The 22706-nt window shown below is 41.0% G+C and overlaps 1 protein-coding gene across 1 annotated transcript in view; it reads left to right on the plus strand.

Moving 5' to 3' along the window:
• The window catches only part of PANK4 (pantothenate kinase 4 (inactive)), a 1309469-nt gene that overhangs the window by 37142 nt on the left and 1249621 nt on the right, over window positions 1-22706 (plus strand). The window lies entirely within an intron of this gene.

Consider the following 22706-nt stretch of genomic DNA (forward strand, 5'->3'; position numbering starts at 1 on the left):
CATCCTTGTATACATTCTGTTAATGTCCTGTGGATGTACGAACTGAGTGTGGTTAACAAACCTCTATGTACTGAAGATATTACGTTATTACAAAGATGATGTAAAAATATAGCTGTCCTTATGCAGGTCATTGTTAGTATAATGTAGACTGTTAAAGGCACCTTGTAGGTGCACTTATTAGTTACTAATGTTCTTAAAGAAAAAAATCCTCCTTTATAACCAGGGAGTTGATGCTTACCAGTGCATCATCCATCTTTGTTTCATATACACCCCCCCCCCACCCATATCCAGCAGATGGGCATGCAGTGTTCAGATAAAGACCTGTGGCTGTACTTCACTCACTACCCACCATATCATTCAGTGAATTATTGTATAAATAATGAAAATGAAGTTGATCAGTGTTTACTGCTAATATGGTAATTGATTCTCTGAAGTATTTTACTGTTTCTCTGTTAGTTGAACATTGTTATGTCCAGTTTGTTTTGTCCCAGACTGGCATAGATATGTGACCAGGGAGGAGACCATATCCGTTCCATGGTACCAAGAATGACTACATTCAACATTCTTTCTTTCTTTCTTTCTTTCTCTCTCTCTCTCTCTCTCTCTCTCTCTCTTCTGAAATTACGTACTGCAAGTCAATCCATAGAGCACACATCTGTGCACACTTTAGTCCATCCAGTATAAAATGTTCATTGTTGAAGATTTTCTATTTCAACCTTGTGCAGTACTACAGGCAGTTCCTCTTGTGAATAAGACAAGCTGATACTGAGCGAGTTATCCTGTGTTACAAATGGTATATTGTAGTGTTAAAGTTGGATGTCTTGTCACCCTAATCAGTATGATAAAGTAAATACTAGACAAGTGCACCAGAATATGTCCGTCACGTGTTTTCCACCTCCTATATGTATTGGGGCAGGCCTTTCCAAATGGCAAAACATTCATCCCCTGGGAAAAGTGGGTTATTTCACAGCAAACAAAGGAGTAATGCTCACAACCATAGTATGAGTTGAGTATCACAAATGTAGCCTTCACTGGAGTAAGGACTTACTAAATGGACACTTCATAATCTGTCAAAGGGCCCTGCATTCCAGACCGATAGCTGTCTCCTTTACTGGCTAAGGTAGAAGGACCACTGCTCAAGACCAGTTAAGGGTCATGATCCAGAGGGAAGCTGAATTTAAGAAAATACCAATATTATTGGTGAGTCTTGATGCAAAGAAAGCATTTGACAGGGTAAGCTGGGAGTCTGAGCAGGGCAATGGAAACATTTGCATTCCCTGATAAAATTATAAGGTTAATTAGGAGGCTATATGAGGGATCAGAGGCAAAAATTAAAGTGGGTGGTTTTCTCTCTTATAATTTCTGTTTGAGCAGAGGAACCAGGCAGGGCTGTCGTCTTTCCCCTTTGTTATTTGCACTATATTTAGAACCATTGGCAAAGAAAATAAGAGACTCGGAAATTTCAGGATATAATTGGTATGGTAGTCAAGAAAAAGCTGGCTGTATTTGCAGATGATATTATTTTATACCTGATAAAACCAGAAAATGACATTTCAGGGTTGTGGAACTTTTTGATGCGGTTTCAAATCTTTTCGGGATACGAATTAATTTCGTTAAAACAAAGGCAATAGCTGTAAATTATGTGCCCACACATGAATTGGTTCAGCAATATCCGTATTTATATGTATATGATAAATACTTAGGAGTATGGATTAAAAAGGATTCTGGTGTGGCAGCTAAGGATATGTGGGAAGAGACTAAACAAAATATAATACAAAAACAGAGAAATTGGAAGCTCTGTTACATAGGTATGGATAGCACGATAGAAGCAGTTAAAATGTTTAGTCCCTTTAGTTTTATACACGGGTCAGGCATATTTTTATCAACCGAGGGAGAAGCTGTGGATAGCAATTAATATAGAGCTGAAAGATTGTATCTAAGAAGGGGAAAGTGGCAAGGGTCAAATGGGATAAGCTGATTCTCCCAGTTGGGCAAGGCAGTTTTGGATTACCCAATTTGAAGGGGTATTTCAGAGTTACACATTTAAGGCTGCTACATAGCACAAGCACAAACCTATAATTCAAAGTGGAAATGGATGATGATGAAACTGTGGAAAGCTCAAGAAACAAGGAGAAACTGAAATTTTGGATGCAGACCTTTAAGGCAAATAATAGTGATAATAATATAATAATATTATATTCATAAAGTAGCAGAAAGTATTCTAAGAACTAAGCCAACACAGGAATGCAGAATGGAAATTCTGCCGATAGGGATAAGTGCAATTAGGGATGCAGACAACAACCAAGAGGGGGCTGGAATTTATTGGAGAAAACTGGCAAAAGTTTGAAGGTATTTTGAGCAAATAATTAAATAGGGAAAGGTAATAGAATGGGAAGAGGCCAAGATTGGACTGCATGATAGAGATTTCCTTCCCTATCAGTGATTAATATCAGAGTATAGGCATAGAGAAAGAAGTAGGGGATCCTAAGAGAAAGACCAGCACTGGTAGAGTTTTTAGGAGAATCAAGAAAAGAAGCTGCTGTTTTAAAAAAAAAACACTGCTGTTATAGTAAGTAGAACATACAAAATATTGCATGGTAACCATAAGAATCAGTCAGAAGATATTAGAGAGGACTGTGAGGTGAGATTGGATAAGCAATTCACAAAGAACAAAGGGGGGAGTATATGTATATCTCCTAAATATGCAACAAAGTCTAGAAGAGTTAGGATCTTTGCTTGGAAGTGTTTACTTAGGTATTTTTACACCCCAAGCAGACTCAAATAATTTTTTCTCAGACAGCAAATGTTGGAGGTGTATTGGGAAAGAACAATGCAACTAGGAACATGTTTTCTGGGAGAAGAATGACTTGGCAGACTTCCCTGCAGTCGGCTTTGTCAGAGATACTGGGTGAGCAAATTGGTGTAATTTAAGGAAAATGTTTTTGAGCTATTATACAAAATCAGAAGGTGCCTAGACATAGTAAGGCCTTGCTGAGTCTAATTATGGTGGCTGACAAAACAAAGCAATTACTAGAAAAAAATTTAGAAAAACAATTTTAATAGAAGTAGTGAAGATAGTAACAGATAACTGGAATTGGGATCTTTAAAAAAGGGTAGGAGCAAATTACATAGGAAAAAATGGGAATTGTGGGAACAATACAGGCAGAGGAGGAACTGGGTTTAAAACAAAAGCAGGATTTGAATGGGGTATGTAACATTTGACTGACAGTGACTGGATAGATTATAAGTGGTGTTTAATGTTTACAAGTAAAATTATATCAATATTGTTAATTTCCTATGTCCTACATGATAATTTAATAAAGATATTTCTTGTTTAAAAACAGTTAAGGGTCTTCAGGCTGAGGAGAGGCCTGGCAAAACAAGAGTATTGTAAATCAAGTTGATCAACCTCCACTCAGCCCAGTTATTCTTAGTAACAAAGTAGCACCCCTTTCTTGGCCACATCTAATAGTGAACATTTTTACTTTGTATAGAGTTATTTTCTTCAGTGCACGGTGTGTCAGATTCTTCAGATTACATCCATTCCAGCAGCCACTTGTTTTCAAGTGTTAAGACTTGTGGTTTCCTTTATGTTTGGCCCAGTATTTCCAGTGCCACATGAGTCAAAGCCAAGGGGAACCAATTACTAGGTTCCTTGTACTATGCACTCTGATCAGGATATCTCAGAGATGTAAAGATAATTTAATTTAGTGAATTCCCATCATTCCCTCTTTAGGAGGATGCTCCAAAAATGCTATCCTTGAAGTATCCCCCAGGACTTTTACTCTGCCTCATTGTTTCCCAAGTTTTGGAGAAGGGCAAAATAGACTCCTGACAATCTACCTGTCTGTAAACAGGCTTACACCAGGGGTCAAATACCAAATGACCTACCACTTAACTGAGAGCACATCTTTTGGAATTGGGCCCTGTGTCTTTATTGTCTTGTAATTGAGTTACACTCTACTTGTTCATAGGTTAGTACTAGGCTGACTGCCCTTGTGGGCTATTTTAAGCCTAGCCAATTACCCCATTTGAGAATCAAACCCTGCAACTTGTGTCTGTAAGGTAAATACAACCATTTTGCCAACTTCCCTCTCGCATTACACACCCTACTATCAGTCTCGATGCCATTAACAACCACCAGACACACCACAGTGTGGTGTTTTTACTTTACAGCTCCTTTGGCATTCCCTGCATATGTACCACTCAAGTGATAACCTGTGACTCTGTACAGAATAAGCTGAAAGCCTACTCAAGAGAATGGTGCTTGGAGTCTACACGCGATATTCACTGACCACCACAGCTATGCACTATCCAGATTTCCTATGAATGGTGGGAAGCAAATGAATAGAAGGTGCAGACACTGGAAGTTCCTTGGGTACCACTGAAACTTCATGTGCGGGCAAGAAGTTAGTGCAGCCTGAAGCCTTCAGGAAGACAGCCTTATGGGAGATGCAGCCTGCACTTCAGTGCTCAGTACAGCTTATGGGAAGGTCTTTGCAGGAGAGAAATGAAAACAGGTTTTTATAATTTCCCCAATACATCTACAAGGTTGTCAAAATGGAGTGTGTAAATCTGTGGCTCGAGCCATTTCCAACAGGGAATGTGTCTGAAAACAAAGTATATACATAGATGTCTTTTAAAGCACAGACCCAAGTACCCCTTGAGCACCCCAAAAACAGCAAACTACCTAAATGTCAAACAACTGGCCAAATCAGATTCTTCCAAGGCCTTTTATCCACCAAGAAAATCACTATGCCAATTTGCATGTCAAAAGGGTTCCTATAATCCACAAAATAAAGACAAAATCAGTTGAAATGTGCAACAGAAATCCTTCATTCCTTACAGATGTAGGCCTGCTTACCACACAACAGGATAAGACCTCCAGAAGTCTGAAGGACAAACATCTTGAAGAAAAAGGGGACAAGCCTCCATGACCTTACTTGCCTTGTCATTTGCTTTCAATATCCATGGCCTAAAACAACCCCCCCCCCCCCATGCCACTCTTAAGAGCTCAGCCCTGCCAACAGAGCATTTTAAATGGCTGAAAAATGAAGCAGGACTTGGTCACCTCCATTAAACACCTAACCAAGTAAATTTATATCCTGCAGAGTTGTGGAAAAATATATTGACGCCAAAGTATTTTTTTTTTTTAAAGGCTACACAGCACACCAGATTTCCTGCAATTCAGTGCAGGGATGGTACAAGAGCCATAAGAACAAAGAAGGCACTCAACCTTTCCAATCAAAGAGGTACATGTGTACACACACACACACACACACACACACACACACACACACACACACACACACACACACACTTACTAACCACAACTATACTTATCACCAGCAATTAATCCCAGATGCCAACATTCAGTGCCCTTAGTACACTATCTAAATATACATTTAGTCATTATGAAAATGAAAGGCAGTTCTAAGTGAAACTGATTTTTTCATCTTAATATTACTTACCACTTTGGAATTTGGCAACTTGCAGTCACACCACCTTCCATCTATCATGTGCCGCTGGGACATTACTTTCACTTGACTTTCGAACTCTGTAAACCGGACAAAGCCAAATCCCTTTGAGTTACCACTTTTCGTATCTCTGTTAATTATAATGTTTAGGTTTTTCTGTATCACTGTCTAATACTGCTCTCAGGTTTTTATTAGTGCTGTTCCCTGGCTAACAGATGCAAGCACACATTTCTGCTTCTGCACAATCTCTTTTTGGTACATCCAGAATTCATTTATTTATTTATTTATTTTATTTAAATTTGTTGACCGGGAGTGTCCGACTAGACGTGGGTCCATTTTCAGCGGAGGCCTAGGGAGAAAAGCTCCAAAGTAAAATAAACAGACAGTAGTTACATTGGATTACATAGTGATTAACAATTTAACATAGAAATTACTTGCAACATATTTACAGATGAAGAACATAGTACATCAGTAGACACTAGAATCTTTATCTGTGAAGTACATAACAGGCATTAACAAATGTAACAATGAGAAGTTCCTGCTGTATAATAAGTACTAGGCTTATGAGCATCTGAGCTTGCTATCATCAAGGTAGTTAGTGGAGGTGAAAGAAAGGTAGTAGTTGGATGGGGTGGATGATATTAGAGTGGGAGTTACAAGGGCATAGCCAGCATGTTTTAGGTGCTTTTAATAAAGTTTTGAAGTTGGTGCATGATGGTACGGAGGTAATTGTGGGTGGGAGTGAGTTCCATAATTTGGCTATGGTGCAAGAGAATAGTGCTTCACCAGCAGAGTTATTGGCTTTAGTGATCTGCAAGTGATTTTTGTTGCTGGATCTTAGTGGTCTGGTGGTGCGATAGGGTTGAAGTAGATTCTGGAGGGATGGGACATTTAGTGGATGGTTTACTAGTTTGTGGGCGAGTGAGGGTTGATACCACTGAAGGAGGTGAGGGAGTTCAAGCCAGCCCAGTTCAGCAAGTGAGAGACAGTGGCGACTACGGTAGGAGTCCTATCAATTTAGCATTGATGAATAAATCTCCTCCTACTATTAAATGTATTAGTGCGAACATTTTTTTTCTGAGATTCTTGAGATATGCAGACTGTTTGCATCTTTCAGGTCATCTTTTAGCAAAGTCCTTCCATTCTTAGTGAATTTTAACTATAAAAAGATAACGGAGGGTCTTATGATGGTCCAGCAAAAAAAAAAAAAAAAAAGCCTCTTCTCCCTCTAGTACCAAGGTAGCAAGAGACTACCTCTTCCTTGCCTAATTTTTCATTCCGGGCATTCTGTTTCTGCTCACCAGTCGACATACAGGCATTAGCCCTGATGAGGCTGGGTTTGAACCAGCAGGTACAGCTGTTGATGCCATTGGCAGATTTGTTGGTTGTGGTCAGGCTGCTGGGATCACAGCATCTGGGTAAACTTTCTCTATTTTTCTGTCAGCTGTGTGTTTGCCTTTCTGGTGTAGATTTCACACCGATACTGTTGATGTCAGAAATTTTTTTTGTGGTTGGTGTTCAGAGATGTCATAGAGTGTGTTTCATTGCTGATCTAATCAAGGGCCATTGACTACGTCAGTGGGGTTGGACTTCCAGCTGTTGATGTTTGAGGGTGATCTCTGTTTTTTAGAGGTTGAGCTGTTGTGAAAGATGTGTTTAGTGCATGTCTCGATTGGCTTTAGCTTTGGGCTTGTACTATCTGCTCTGTGTGATGTTTGTCATTCTTGACCAAAATGATGCAGACTGATTTGAATATGCAAACCTTGGCGCCTGTTCCAGCTACAACATTGGTGTTGATAATTGATGTTGCTTTGCGTGGATATTTAGCAGCGCACCTTTTCAGTCAGAAGGACATACTGGCCTGATCTTCTCTTTTGCATGATTATTCCTGGGTATGTAAACCTGAGTAGATGTTTGGTGTCATTGGAGTAGCCACCACCAAAGTTTAGCAGGCTGCATAACTGCATGAGGAGGCACTTTATCTCATCTGAGTAATCTCCCACGCCAAATATGACTAACAAAGCATTGAGTTTTCTCCTCTGGTGACTCCAAATTTGTGGATATACTTTAGGTAATGAGGCCTAGAGTGAGGTGGGGTGGCGGCCCTTATATCCCATGATAGCTCTTCAGTTGGTCCTTTAAGAGGCTTTCTGGACCCCCAGCTTTCTGCTTGGTGATCTCTAATCAGTAAAATGGTATATTTAGCATTAAAGCTGCATAGAAAGCCATTGCTGTAGTGTTTGTTCTTCAGAGGCCTAGACAAGATCCTCCGCACTCCCAGGTACTGGATGAGCTGCATCAATCCATCCACAACCATTTTTTGCACATGGGGTCAGGGATGGCACTTCAACAGTGACGATCTAGAGCCAAAGTTTACCAGCCACGTGGGTAGCTCTGACACTGTAGTTCATTCACACCACACACTCTCAGTCACACCTATGGCCAGTTTAGGTTCATAGGTTGGTACTAGGCTGTCGGCCCTAGGGCCCGTGCAAGCCTAGCCATAACAATTCCCTGGGTATTTCTTCCCACAATATTTACATCTCTGGACCTCTGTGTAGCAGGGTGACTGACACGATCCCCAGGATGAATTTCCTATCTCCCATCCAATCATCAAGGTTCCTTTTTGAAGAGGGCCAAGGAGGCACTCTGCTTGACAGTCTGTTCCAGAGTATGGGGAGCCTCTGGGTCAGGAACCTATCCCTCCAGCATGTTTTGTTTATTGTGATGACAAGGTTTAGTTCCTTAGAGCGTGTGGCTCTGAGGGATTGGGATTTCTTTAAGTGGAGCATGTCCAACAGCTCAGGGTTTGACATGGCCTTGTATGTTAAGTAGAGATCGCCTCTGAGTAGACGATATGCCACAGAGTTTAGTTGGCGTTTTGTTTAGATGGTCAGCATATGGCATCTGCTTTAGGCCTGTGATTCTTTTAGTGAGGTATTTCTGTGGCCTTTCCAGCTGTTGCAGATGTCTTGTGAGGTACATACCAAATGGGGCATTCTACTCTGTAATGGGTCTAATGAGGGATGAGTACAGTGGGAAAATGACCTCCTTTTTTCTGGATGAAAAGCCCTTAGTGATGAGGTGTGCCACATAGAAGGATATCCTGACTGTTTTGGCGATGTGGTTATCGAAAGTGAGACCATTATCCACCTGTGTACTTAAGTCTCTCATCACACTTTCAATGCTTAGTGTCCTGCCACCTATATGGTAATTCATGGGTACATGTTTTTTTCCAAAGGGGATAACTATACATTTCTTGGCATTAAGCTTGAGCCCATGGCTCTGGCACCAGGCATATGTTTCTGTAAGGCCCTTTTGTAGAATATCCACATCATTTGGGGATGCAATAATGGCTCCCAGTTTGCAGTCATCTGTGAACTTTGTTAGCCAGAGTCATTTTAGTGTTGGCCTGTACTTCAGAGAAGTAGATGCCAAACAAGTGTGGTCCCAGGACTGAACCTTGAGGTGCTCCACTTGTCATTTGTTTGGAGCTGGATTTGGAGTTGGCTACTTTTACAGTCTGGGTTCTGTCAGTAAGCCAGTTGGCAACCCATCGAGTGACGCTGGGATTTATGCCCAGCTTAGTAAGTTTATCTATGATTCCAGAGTGGGGGATGGTGTCGAAGGCCTTGGCGAGGTCCATATAGGCTGTGTGGACCGCCTTACCCTCGTCCACAGCTCTGAAGACTGATTAGAAGAAGTCAGTCAGATTCAGGAGACAAGATCGGCCCTTCACAAACCCAAACTGGGTGGGGTCCAGTGTTTGAAGGTTGCCAATGTCTTTGTTTATAAGTTCCATGATAATGGGTTCCATGCCCTTGCAGATCAGGCTTGTCAGACTGATTGGACGGTAGTTCCCGGGATCCAAGGCGGATCCTCCCTTGTGGAGTGGGATAACTGTAGCTGTGCGCCACTCAGTGGGCACAAAGCCTGAGGTGAGGCTATGATTAAACTTGACACTTGGGTGAGGTGCCAGTTCATTTTGTAGTTCATGTAGTACACAGCCCGGGATGTCATCTGGTCCCCCTAGTAAGGGCTGCTACAAAGTCCTGCTGTTATTCCTGGATAAAGAATTGAGGGTCATAGATGGGTTTGGAAAACATGTTTTTTGTATTGTCTAAATTTTAACTGAGGTGGGTGAACTGTCCATGTCTGATGCTAAATTCCCGGTTAGAAATGGCTGATGAAATTAGCCAGTCACAGCTGTAGCCAGATGGATCTCTTAAACAAAATGCCCTGGAACACTTGGTTTTCATCCCCACAAGGAGATCAAATATCCTGGACCTAGTGCTCACCAACATGGGAAGATCACTGTAGTACCCCCTGTGTGTTGCCCTCCCTGGTAAAGTTAGACCATAAATCTGTCTTGTTTGGAGTAAAGTTCAAACCTGACACCCCCACAGGAGTAAAGAAAAAAAAAGATTTCTGCAAAGCAATAGTATAAAAAGTTTCAAAGCCCCTGCTGACATAGCCAACAATGGCTGCTGTGCAGAGGAGTACACAAATAACCTCTATAGCCACTTAAACAATTGCATTGACTCAGCGTATCTAACGGGAACAAAACCAGGTCCTTCCAAAAAAACAACCCACCCTAGTGGACTGCAAGTAATTAACTGCTACGATGGACAAAACTCTGTTTGTAACTATCCTTCCTATAAAGGCTTGTAATAAGTCTATTACTACCAGGCTCCTCTTCACCGTAACATCCAAATAGGGTGTCTCAGTATGGGACTTAAGTGGCTGTGAACCGCAAAAAGTCTGTAGTGGAATGAAGATGGCAAATGAATTCATCTAATTCCACTGCGGTGCCCTTCCAAACCATGAAAAGGTCATCCACAAACTGTTGGTAAAATTTTATTTGATGATCCCACCGTCTTGAACTCACCAGAAGCTTGCATTCCCATACGGCCATAACAGCAGTGGCGGAGCTATTGGCACAAGGTGTTCCCATAGCTATGCCATGCCTCTGATGGTAATATCTATTGTTGAATGTGAAAATGTTATTCTCTAAAACTATCTCAAGGAGAAATACGATAAAATTAATCTGCCCCAGCATCTAAAGCTCTTCTCATTACTATAAAATCCTTAACCATTTAAAATACCCTGATAGTTGGGTATCACTGTGAACAGTGATGCAACATCAAGTGTTACCAAAAGGTTTCTAGATGGAAATGCATCATCCTTGGAAAACTCGTGTAAGTCAAAAAGAAATTGCTGTGTATCTTTTAACACAAAGACACAAGTGTCCGACATCAGTCTCAACTTTTTCTCCAGATAAATGGACATGGGTTCAGTAAGCCACCCCCCCCCCCAAGCAACTATATGTGTAAACGGAGGATGGCTCATGTTTTAATGAATCTTGGGTAAACCCGGAAATAATGGGACGAGGTAAATCAACTTTTAGGCACATGTATAAATCATCAGGAATAGCTCCTTCTAACCTTGCATTATGGAGCAAACCATGAACACTGCTAATAAAACCATATAACTCAACCTTAGAAATGCATTTCACTGTCAGATAACAACATAGCATTCAAGCTATTATAACAAAATTCATGGTTCATAACCATCACCATGACCCCCTTGTCAGCAGACTGTGACAAATTAACAAACCTGCGACCAGTTCTACCTTTCTGTAACATTATAAATATAAATAAAAGCAACGTTTTAATTGCCATTCTGTTTAGTCTATATAATAATGATGACAGTAGTCGGTGAAAGCAATATAAACTTTTCTTGCTGAATTGCAGTCACAGGTATAGGATAATGTAAAATTATAGGAATTAGTGTGGAACTGTGAAGTTTTTCCAATGAAGATATGTTTCCACTTTGGTCAGTGTCCACATTTAAGCATTCCTTTATTAGTTCTATTAGAGAAAAAAAATGTAATTTCTATAGCGTATCCTTTCAAACTTTTTTTTTTTTAATTGAAATGCCTCATGTACAAACTGTGGAGTTGCACCAGGAATGGAATAAATAAGGTCATTGTGAACAATGAACTTCCAGTTATCAATAGTCACCATCTTTACTTTACTCCAGGTGCCATGTTGAAAATCATAGTATACTCAAAAAGATTTTTCTTTAGTAGAAGTATCAAATGAGTCTGCCACAAAACCCTTTTCTAGTAAAGAAGTAAAACTAAATTCCCGTTTCCTAGCAACTTCATACCTTATATCGTATAACATACACAAAAGATACCCCCTATCTAGAAACATATGAACAAGCAATTTCTGCATGAATTTGTACGTCCTCAGATGTAATTCTAGATGCATGTACCAATTGCCCCTTCATTATTTATTTATTTTCAGTGAAGGGGGTGGTTACAACTAAAATGAAGAAATGTATTTGAGTAGGTTGGTTTTCTTTACAAAGTGAAAACAGATTTCTGTCCAACCTTGTCTTTAGTCAGTTTCTATCCAAATAATTAATGGACTCAAGGGAGTAAGAAAATGCTGGTAGAAGTGTTTAAAAATTCTACGAAATTCTCAAGAAATTAAGTTGCTACATGCCTAAAACTAAATCCACGAAGTAATCCGAAGGAACATGAACTAGGAAAAGAACAAAAAGCATGAGTGCTCTGTGATCGCTGCAATCCACACCACATTTATTTAGAACAAGTACTTAAGCGCTTTCGGCTGTAACAATTAGATGTCAGATAATAGAAAGGAATGTGATACACTGCTATTTAAAAACGTTTTGAAATCACATGATACTTTTGTGCCAAAAGTTTAAAGCAACAGTGTAAGTAAACTGTAATAGACATTAATATTATAAAAAGAACGATACAGCAAATGTTCTTCATCTCACATTGCTGCAGTCCTAACACTTGGGTAGTCCGCTGTCCCTCGGTCGGCCCGAATATCAGAGTATAAGGCTGACGTCGGTCAAGGCGCATTTGACTGACATCAGAACGTCAGGGTACAAATGCGCATGACCGACGTCATATCCTCAGTCTTTTTTGCCGCATGGTCCGATGCAGAAGCAGTGTTGCAAGTGCCATTCGGCGTTCTGAAATTTTGATTGGAGTTTCAGACCGAAGTCAGAGTTGGTTAAGTACCCGTTGGGAATATTTTGTTTTTTCTTGCCTCAGTGGTTTACCGGATGTCAGAAAAAGTGAATAACTGTATTTCTTGTGGGAAACAGATACCGCATAGGGATTACCATAATTTGTGTATACCTTGTTTAGGACCTGAGCACGAAGTTGTTGGGTGTCGCTTTTGTGCTAGGTTCAATAAACGCACTATTAAGCGAAGATTAGATTGTGCCAGGTTGGTCTTTGGGAAGCGGTGCAATTACAATATGCCGTCGGATGCTCCGACGCCGGCTTCCTCAAAGAAGCGCAAAGACAAGGCAGTCAAACCTAGGTTAGAGGAGTCGTCCGAACCGGACGCCGGTTCTTTACAGGCGTCAGTGGAACCGGTGGTTCCGACGGAGGCCTCTCTGGAGTCCCAGGGAGAAACTTTGATTTTACAGGATGTGGCCTCCCAGGAGGCAGGTCAGGCTGCAGGGGCTTCTCAGATAACTGTACTCCCCTCTCTTCCTAAGGTGTCTAGGCCCTCTCTTTCTGTTTCCAAGGCTTCTCCTAGAGGCAGGTCTAGTTTAGCTTCTGTGGGTGTCACTCCTAGTTCTTCAGGTTCTGTCCCCAAGAAGCACATGCTTAAAATGGCAGAAGATTTAATTACTTTAATTAGAGGCTCTATGCCCCCTCCTGATAAGAGGCCTAGGATGGAACCAGTGTTGGGGGATTATGAGCAGGCTTCGGATGTGTCTGAGTCTTGGCTGAAGACTTGCAGGAGTATTCTCCTTATTCGGATTCTGATGTGGATGATTCTACTCCTTCTGCTTCTCCTCCTGAGGATTTTTCTTTTCAGAGACTCTTCATTCCATGAGAGAGCATTTTAAATGGGAAGGTCAGGACTTCTCTGATTCCAGGAAAAGGCTTAGGGAATTTTTGTTTTACCCCAGCATAGGCCTTTGGCTATACCTCCTGTTCTGAATGTGGTGGAAGATGTGTTTGCAGAGGCTTCTCTTAATCCTGATTCTTTGCCTCCTACGCCTGTTAAACCAGATAGGTATTACAGGGTGCCTGAAGCTCATAAGTATCTTTTTAAGAGTCCTAGGGCAGACCCAGAAACTGTTAGCCAGGGGCCTAAGGGTGTTAAGGCTTCTGTTGTCAAGAATCCGGTTCCTGCAGATAAAGAGGCTAGGGCCTTGGATAGATGGGGAAAGAAAGTCTATACTTCTTCCACTCTTGCCATGAGAGCTTTGAATTGCCAGTTTCACATGTTGAAATATCAGAATTATCTCCTTTCACAATTGAAGTCTAAGGTTGATGCTCTGGCGGAAGGTATTGATTGTAAAGAGTTACAAGATTTAGTGCATGTTTCTGAACAGGTGGGTAAGCATTCTTTGCAATGTGGTTTTGATGCTGTACAGGCCTCGTCTAGGGTGGCTGCCACTGGGTCAGTTCTTCGCAGGCATGCCTGGCTGAGGGATCAAAATTTATCTGACCATGTTAAAACAAGGATTTTGGATGCTCCTTTACAATCTGATGTCTTGTTTGGTTCTCCTGTTGAAGCAGTTTTAAAGAAAATGGAAGACAAGGCTAAGTCTATGCAGACTGTTAAAGATTTTTGCAGGTTCAGCCTCCAAAGTTTAGTAGAAATTGGCCTACTAAGGGGTGGACGTATCCTTCTTATGATTCCCAGTCTAGGGGTAGATCTAGACGTGGCAGGGGCAGAGGTCAGGGCTCTTTCAGGCCTAGAACAGGGAGTTCTCCTACACAGTCTTCGGGTGAGGGCAGGGGTCAGTCCTTTCGTAAACAGACCCAATGACCTACCTTTTCAGCTGCCAGAACCTTCTTGCCTGGCAGCACCTTTGGGAGGAAGGTTGGCGCTTTTCAAAGAAAATTGGAGTATAATTACCCAAGACAGATGGGTATTGGATATCATACACCACGGTTACAGGTTTTATTTCCATACCTTGCCTCCTTTCAAAGGCATGCCAGACATTCCTCCTCAACAAAGAAAAGAGGCTCACAAGCAAATTTCTCTGTTACTCCAAATAGGGGCCATACAGCCGGTTCCTATACCAGAAAGGGGCCTAGGATTTTATTCTCGCCTGTTCCTAGTACCAAAAAAGGGGAACACGTGGAGACCAATTTTGGATTTATCTATCCTCAACACTTATCTGGACATTCCCAAGTTCAAGATGTTGACGTTACAACAGCTTTTACCTCTACTAGGCAAGGATCACTGGATGGTAACTTTGGATCTCAAGGAGGCTTACCTCCATGTTCCTATCGGACTAAGTTGCAGGAAGTATCTGCGTTTTCGGACTGGGACTTCTCACTATCAGTTCTCTGCATTGCCCTTTGGCTTATCTACTGCGCCCAGAGTATTCACGAAAGTTCTGGCTCCAGTGATAGCTTTCTTCAGGCTAAAGGGATACAAATCTATCCTTATTTGGACGATTGCCTGATTCTGGCTCAAGGAAGGGACGAGCTTCTTCATCATTTGGATTATGTGATAGCAGTGCTAAGATGCCTGGGGTATTCTGTGAACGAAATAAAGTCCAGTCTAGTACCCTCTCAAGACATGTGCTTTCTGGGTGTAAGACTGAATACAGCATCCCAGATGGCCTTTTTAACCCCGGACAAACAAAAGAATCTTTCCCTTTACTTCCATCAACTATCTCTTCAGTCCGGGCTGACTGCAAGGACAGTCCTTCAAGCCTTAGGGTTCATGGCATCTTGTATTCTGGTGCTTCCCAATGCCAAACTGCATATGAGGAAGCTGCAATGGTATCTCAAAAATGTATGGACACAGCACTGCCAGGATCTGGACACTGTCATTCAAATAATACCTTGCATTCAAAAGGAATTTTTGTGGTGGGCTCAGGAATGTCACCTAAACAAGGGACTCTCTGTGACCCGGCCAGAGCGAGTCAGATTTTAACGACAGATGCCTCAGACAAAGCTTGGGGAGCTCATCTAAATGGAAAGTGGATACAAGACAAGTGGCCTGTCAGACTACAGCATCTACATATCAACTTGAAGGAGATGTTAGCAGTCCAGTTTGCATTAATAGCTTTCAAGGATTTACTTCTTCCAGGGCAGGTGTTGATTCTAACAGACAACACAACTGTCATGTGGTACATCAACAAGCAAGGGGGAACACATTCTTATCCTCTATTCAGGCAAGCAATGATTTTGTGGGAGACTGCTCTCAGTTTACGACTAAATCTTCAGGCAAGGTTTCTGCCGGGAGCACAGAACTCCTTAGCAGATGTGTTAAGCAGACAAATCCTGGATCCCCATGAGTGGAAACTGGATCTTCATGTATTTCAGAAATTGACAGTGTCATGGGGAACTCCAGACATAGATCTGTTCGCTTCTCCACTAAACCACCAGCTGCCAAAGTTTTGCACGAAGAGGTTTCATCCCACAGCTTGGAAAGTGGATGCTCTTTCTTTCACTTGGAAAAATCTTCATGTATATGCCTTTCCACCTCTGCCTCTCCTCCCAAAGGTACTTCTGAAGGTCAGACAGGACAAGCCAAGGATGATTTTGACAGCTCCAGATTGGCCTCGACAGCACTGGTACCCATTACTGAGAAGTCTAGTACGGAAGCCTCCATGGCCTTTGCCTTTGATTCCACACCTGTTGTCCCAGGCAGACAGTCATTTGCTCAATGTCAAACTTCACTCTCTTCACCTAACAGCCTGGCATATTCTGTTTTGAACCATAGAAGGTCTCATCTTCCACAACAAGTTTTGAATGTGATTTTGGAAGCTAGAAGGCCTAGTACAAGGAAAGTGTACGCAGATAAATGGAAGAGATTTTTGTTTTGGAGTGCAGCAAAGGATTTGGATGTTTCTGAGCCTAATTTAAGTGTGGCTCTTCAATATCTTACTGAGTTATTGGACAAAGGTTTGTCCTTCTCTTCTATTAAGATTCATGCTGCAGCAATTTCAGCTCACTACGACTGTGACCCACCATTGTTTTCTCATCCTTTGTTCAAGCAATTTCTTGGAGGGGCAAAGAATATAAGACCCCCACGAAGAGCTCCTACTCCTGCTTGGGATCTCAATTTTGTGTTGGAGAAACTCACTCTACAACCTTTTGAGCCTGCAGCTACTGCTGAGTTGAAATATTTGTCATGGAAGACTGCCTTTTTGTTGGCCATTACCTCTGCAAGAAGGGTTTCTGAATTGCAGGCCCTTATGGCAGTTGAGCCTTTCTTAATTTTCCATAAGGATAGGGTATCTTTACGTACTAATCCTTCCTTTATGCCTAAAGTGGTTTCTAGTGTGGCTTTAAACCAAACTATTCATTTGCCTACTTTTTATGCAAATCCCAGAATAAAGGGAAAAGATTTTGCACACTTTAGATGTACACAGGCAGTTGTGATATTATTTGGACAGAACTAAAGGGTTCAGGCAATCTCAGCAGTTATTAGTTTCTTTTGCTTTGTGTTCTCAGGGCAAGCCCGTGTCAAAACAAACTATTTCTAAGTGGATTGGGTTTTGCATTGCTTTCTGTTATTCCCATCATGGCAAAGAGATTCCAGCTGGGATTAGGCCTCATTCCACTAGGGCTACTGCCACTTCAACAGCTGTTTTGAGAGGGGTGGCAACTAAGGATATTTTGGAGGCAGCTACTTGGAGTTCAGTGCATACTTTCTCTAGGCATTACCACCTTCCACTGTACTCTAAATCCAGGGCTGGTTTTGCCACTGCTGTTTTGCAGGGCATTTTGGCAGCTCCTGCTTCATTATAGTTTAGCCATCCTCCCTTACCTCTGCTTTGGGATTCTACCCAAGTGTTAGGACTGCAGCAATGTGAGATGAAGAACATAGTACAGTTTTGTACCTACCATAAATGTAGATGTTCAAGATCCACATTGCTGCAGTCAATTTACCTCCCTCCTTCCCCTCTGTAGTTTGAGGCGGTTATGTGGGCTGGGTTATCAATCTGAGGTATATTGTATATGTTGTTTATATTGTACATATTTTTAGTGTTAGGTTGGTTGTTTGTTTGGTTGTTGTCTATGGGTTTTGACCTTTCTTTTTAGGGTCTTCTGACATCTGGGGCAAGAAAAGACTGAGGATATGACGTCGGTCATGCGCATTTGTACCCTGACGTTCTGATGTCAGTCAAATGCGCCTTGACCGACGTCAGCCTTATACTCTGATATTCGGGCCGACCGAGGGACAGCGGACTACCCAAGTGTTAGGACTGCAGCAATGTGGATCTTCGAACATCTACATTTATGGTAGGTACAAAACTGTACTTTTTATAACCGTACCAAACACTGAAACTATTTGAGAATATTGTATATAAATGCATAATATATATTTTTTTAAAAATGTATTTTAAAAACTTCTAACATTGGTAAGATTTTAATTTCAGTAAGCAAGTGATGGATAGAGTCCCTTTAAGTCCTGGGGGGTTATGGGTATTAAGATGTAATTGCAGTAACAACTTTCTTTTTCTCTCTCTCTCTCTAAAGCTAACCCCCAGGACCCCCCCCTGTGATCGACATTAAGCTGATCTAACACCACAATTTTAACAATGCTCCGGGCATTCACTTGAATGTTTAAACAGTGCATTATTGATATTTTTTGTTCTGATGCCATACAAATGTCCATAAATTATTTCTTTTAACATGTGTTCAGTCTTTTGCCTTACAGCAAGAGGTTCTCTGGTTTGATCCTCGGCTGGGGTGCCTTCTGTGCAGAGTCTGCATGTCCTCCCTGTGGTTGCGTGGGTTTCCTTAAGGTGCTCTGGTTTCCTCCCATATCCCAAAGACATGCTGTAGGTGGATTGGACACTCCAAATTGGCCCTAGGCATGAGTGGTGTGCCTTCTGAGGAAGGTTGAGCGCCGGGCTGGCAACTCGAGACCATAAAAACTCCATTGCCGATCATGAGCAGACCGGTGATCTGCTGTGGCGACCCCTAACCGGGAAAAAGCCGAAAAAAGAACATGCATTCAGTCTTTCCTATGTAGAACACTGAACAGTTATGACACAGGGCCACATAAACAACATAGTCTTGCATAACAATTTTAGTGTTTGAGAACCAGGTCATTACATTACTGTGGATTCGTCAAAAGTAAGGTCATTACATTACTGTGGATTCGTCAAAAGTAAGGTCATTACATTACTGTGGATTCGTCAAAAGTAAGGTCATTACATTACTGTGGATTTGTCAAAAGTAAGGTCATTACATTACTGTGGATTAAATCAAAAGTAAGGTCATTACATTACTGTGGATTCGTCAAAAGTAAGGTCATTACATTACTGTGGATTCGTCAAAAGTAAGGTCATTACATTACTGTGGATTCGTCAAAAGTAAGGTCATTACATTACTGTGGATTCGACAATTATGTCTACCACTAATATACCATGTTTCATTTTGTTATTGCAACATGATTGGCACACACAGGATGTCTTTACAAAACTTGCATGTGCCACATTCAAACATACCTTCCTTCATTCCATTCTTGATTCTTTTAAATTATGATTCAAGCATATTTTTTAATACTAATGCCCTTCTTATTAATGACCAATGGCCCTTTAGAAAAGTTCTTCCTTAAGTCTATGTTGTCATGCCCAGTTTTATTCAACACCCACCTAATGAATTCAGAGTCCCACAAAAAGGTGGTAATAAAACTACAGTTATACGACTTTTCATTAGCAGTTGCCCCAGGGTCTCTAATGTCAGTAAACACAGTTATATACTGGTTCTGTCCTCTGCAGTCCAACAAGATAGGATGGTAAAACTTAGACCTCCTCTTACAAATCACCTCATTCGTAGAGTTGTTAATAACGCTCTCAGAGTAAACCCTCTTTAAGAACATAGTTTTAAGTGCCCCACAGTCTTCAACAAATTCATCAAAAAGTTAACTATACGTGCCACTCTGACAAACTGGCCCTTAATGACGGGTTTTTTTATTTGGTAGGTGGGAGCTGGAGTAATGAAGGAAAGAATTTTGAGTAAGTAGGTTTTCGGAAAAAAAAAAAATTTTGTCCTATCCTTCAATAATTTTACATCCAGGCATGAAATGGTGTCTTGTCCTAGTTTGTATGTGAATTGTAGGAAATCTGTGGTCTGGTTAATGAAATTTATAAACTCATAAATCTTAGCCACGCTATCCTTCCAAACAGTAAATGCATCATCCAGGTACCAGGAATCCTTCCCCGATTCTACCATCACCATGTTAGCTTAAGGGGACCCAAAGGCTGAGCCCATGGCTACACCCTTCTGTTGTAGGAAAAACTGGTTCTCAAACACTAAAATTGTTATGCAAGACTATGTCCAAAATTTGAGTGCATAGGTTCACTCTTTCTTGAGATAGTTCAGTAAAATCTTGTATAAGAGCTCAGTAAACCATGTTAGCCCTATGTCATGTGGAATAACTGTAGAGGTCCTTGACATCTATTGTCAGAAAAAAAATGAGGATTCATCATAAGTAAGGTCATTACATTACTGTGGATTCATCAAAAGTAAGGTCACTACATTACTGTGGATTCATCAAAAGTAAGGTCACTACATTACTGTGGATTCGTCAAAAGTAAGGTCACTACATTACTGTGGATTCGTCAAAAGTAAGGTCATTACATTACTGTGGATTCGTCAAAAGTAAGGTCATTACATTACTGTGGATTCGTCAAAAGTAAGGTCATTACATTACTGTGGATTAAATCAAAAGTAAGGTCATTACATTACTGTGGATTCGTCAAAAGTAAGGTCATTACATTACTGTGGATTCGTCAAAAGTAAGGTCATTACATTACTGTGGATTCGTCAAAAGTAAGGTTATTACATTTTTCCAAAAAATGCTAAGAATCTTTACATAAGTAATCAATACTCTGCACATATTTCCTTAAGTGATGGTGTAAAAATTTCACCAAAGAAGGAGTACATCTGGCATATATGATAGAAACCCACCTATGAGACCTCTTATCCTTATGGACCTTTGGTATCCCAAGTATTGTTGGTATCGTATGGTTTTTGATGGGCAAAAAATTGTGTTTATTAGCATCAGTTTGTCCCTCTGTTAACATATCTTATAAAGGTGAGTGTATTTTGTTGTAGATGATATTAACCTCATTCTCTGACACTTGGGTGTAAGGGTTGTCAAGTAACACCCCATACATTTTTTCCATATACTGTATTGCTCATTAGGACTACCCCACCCCCTTTATCCCGCTTCATTATGCGGACATTATGCAACTTCAATTCATTTTTTATATCCAACTCATTCCCAGTGATATTGGAAAAGTTTGGCCCAGCTCTGTTAGTATGCTAGGCCTGAGTTCCAATTCACACATTTTTTCAAAGATGTTTAATGTAGGGTGCAGGAGTGGTTTATAAGTACTGACCAATTTTAAATGGTCATTGTTGAAATTTAAATTGTTACCAAAAATGACCTTAGATTCAATTTCCTTGTGTACAGTTTCAAATCCAAAAGAGTGTCTGCTAAGAGGGCTCTCCTTCCAACAGTAAAAGAGAAACCTTTTGATAAGAATTCAGCATGTGATTGTTGAATACAGAAAGAACTGTAGTTAAACACATTAAAATCACTGGTACAATTAGTTACTGTACAACATTCAAGGCCTTCAGAGTCATTGGTGCCTTGGGTCATTTCTTCAGTGCTTTCTTCCTCTGTGCCCCCAACAATTCTCCCATAGGGAATTGGGGGGGCAGGAGGCTGTTGTAATTCTAGCCTGGCCAAGGCCCTCTCTGGGCATGTTGTTTGCCCGTCAGTCTCTCCGACCAACGAAGCAGTGGAAAATCCAAACGGGATGCCTGTGGAATTTGCCCACCCTGAAGTAGTTCATCATTGGTCACTATGTTATGGTTTACTGCGATGCTCTGGTTATTCTCTTGAGGCAGTCTGTTACCCCATTCCTGTGAAGGAGGAGGTTCAGAATAGTTTTTTTTTAAATTATTATTTATTTATTTTTTGCCTTTTCCCTCTCAAATTTCCCTTGCTATTATCTGAAGAAGTCTAATAGTTACAGACAAAAGTACTTGTTCTAAATAAATGTGGTGAGGATTACAGTGGTCACGGAGCATTCATTTTTTTTGTTCTAAAACTAAATCCATAAAATCAACCAGAGTATTAATATTATGAGGAGGCAACGTACAATAAATTAAGCAAGCTTGTGTAAACCACTCAAGACCCATATCATGTGGTATAGAGGAAAACGGGTCTATGACATCAATGGTCACCAGTAGCCAAGAGTCATTATAATGGTTTTGGTTAATACTTCTTAAAAAGAAATCCCATGAATCTTGTAGCATATACCTATGTTCCTGGAAAAAATTCTTTAGGGACCTTTCTATAAAAATAGCCAATGGGTGGGCTTTGGAGCCAGCAGTAGCAACAGTTCTGTGTAAAGGGTGGTGGGGGGTACAAACATCCTTTGGCACTTTTGGGATGCCAAAGATTGCTGGAGTAATGGCTTCTTCAACCTGAAACTGAAATAAATTATAATCAATGGCATCCCGGTCCCATGGATCTTTAAGGAATAAATCAATATTGGCATAAGCTATATTAATTTTGTTCATAGGATCGTAGGAGATTACTAGGCTAATGGATCTGTGGCCCTTGCAAGCCTAGCCAAGAGTTTGTCTGTTGAAAAGAAACCAATATCAGCACTTGCCACCCCTGTCAATGAGAGATGCAGGTGAAACCCCTGGGACAAATTTGTGGTTGCCCATCCACTCATCAAAGTTGCACTTGAAAAGGGTCAGCGACATACTTTGCTTGATGTGTATGGGGAGTCTATTCCAGAGATGGGGCAGCCTCTTAGAGACCAACCTATCTCTCCAGCAGGCTTGGTTACTGTCACATATTAGATTTAAGCTTTTTGATCGGGTACTATGAGCTGAGTTAGACTTATGGATATGGAGCATCTTTAGTAGAGCAAGGTCTGAGATTGCCCTGTAGGTGAGAGACAGGTCAACTCTGAGTAATCTGTACGATACAGAGTATAGTGATAGTGGTCAGGTGTTGGAGGCCATGGATTCTCTTTGTGAGGTATTTCTGTGGCCTTTCCAGTTGGTGCAGGTGTTTGGAGAGGTACATACCAAATGGGGCGTTGTACTCAATTATTTGCCTAATGAAGGAGGAGTGCAGAGAGGTAATAACCTCATTTTTTCTGGATGCAATCCCTTTACTTATAAAATAACCAAGTAAAAGGCTTTTCTGAGCA

This window comes from Protopterus annectens, chromosome 2.part1 (genome assembly GCF_019279795.1).
Source record: "Protopterus annectens isolate FY-2018-M chromosome 2.part1, PAN1.0, whole genome shotgun sequence".
Lineage (NCBI taxonomy): Eukaryota > Metazoa > Chordata > Ceratodontiformes > Protopteridae > Protopterus > Protopterus annectens.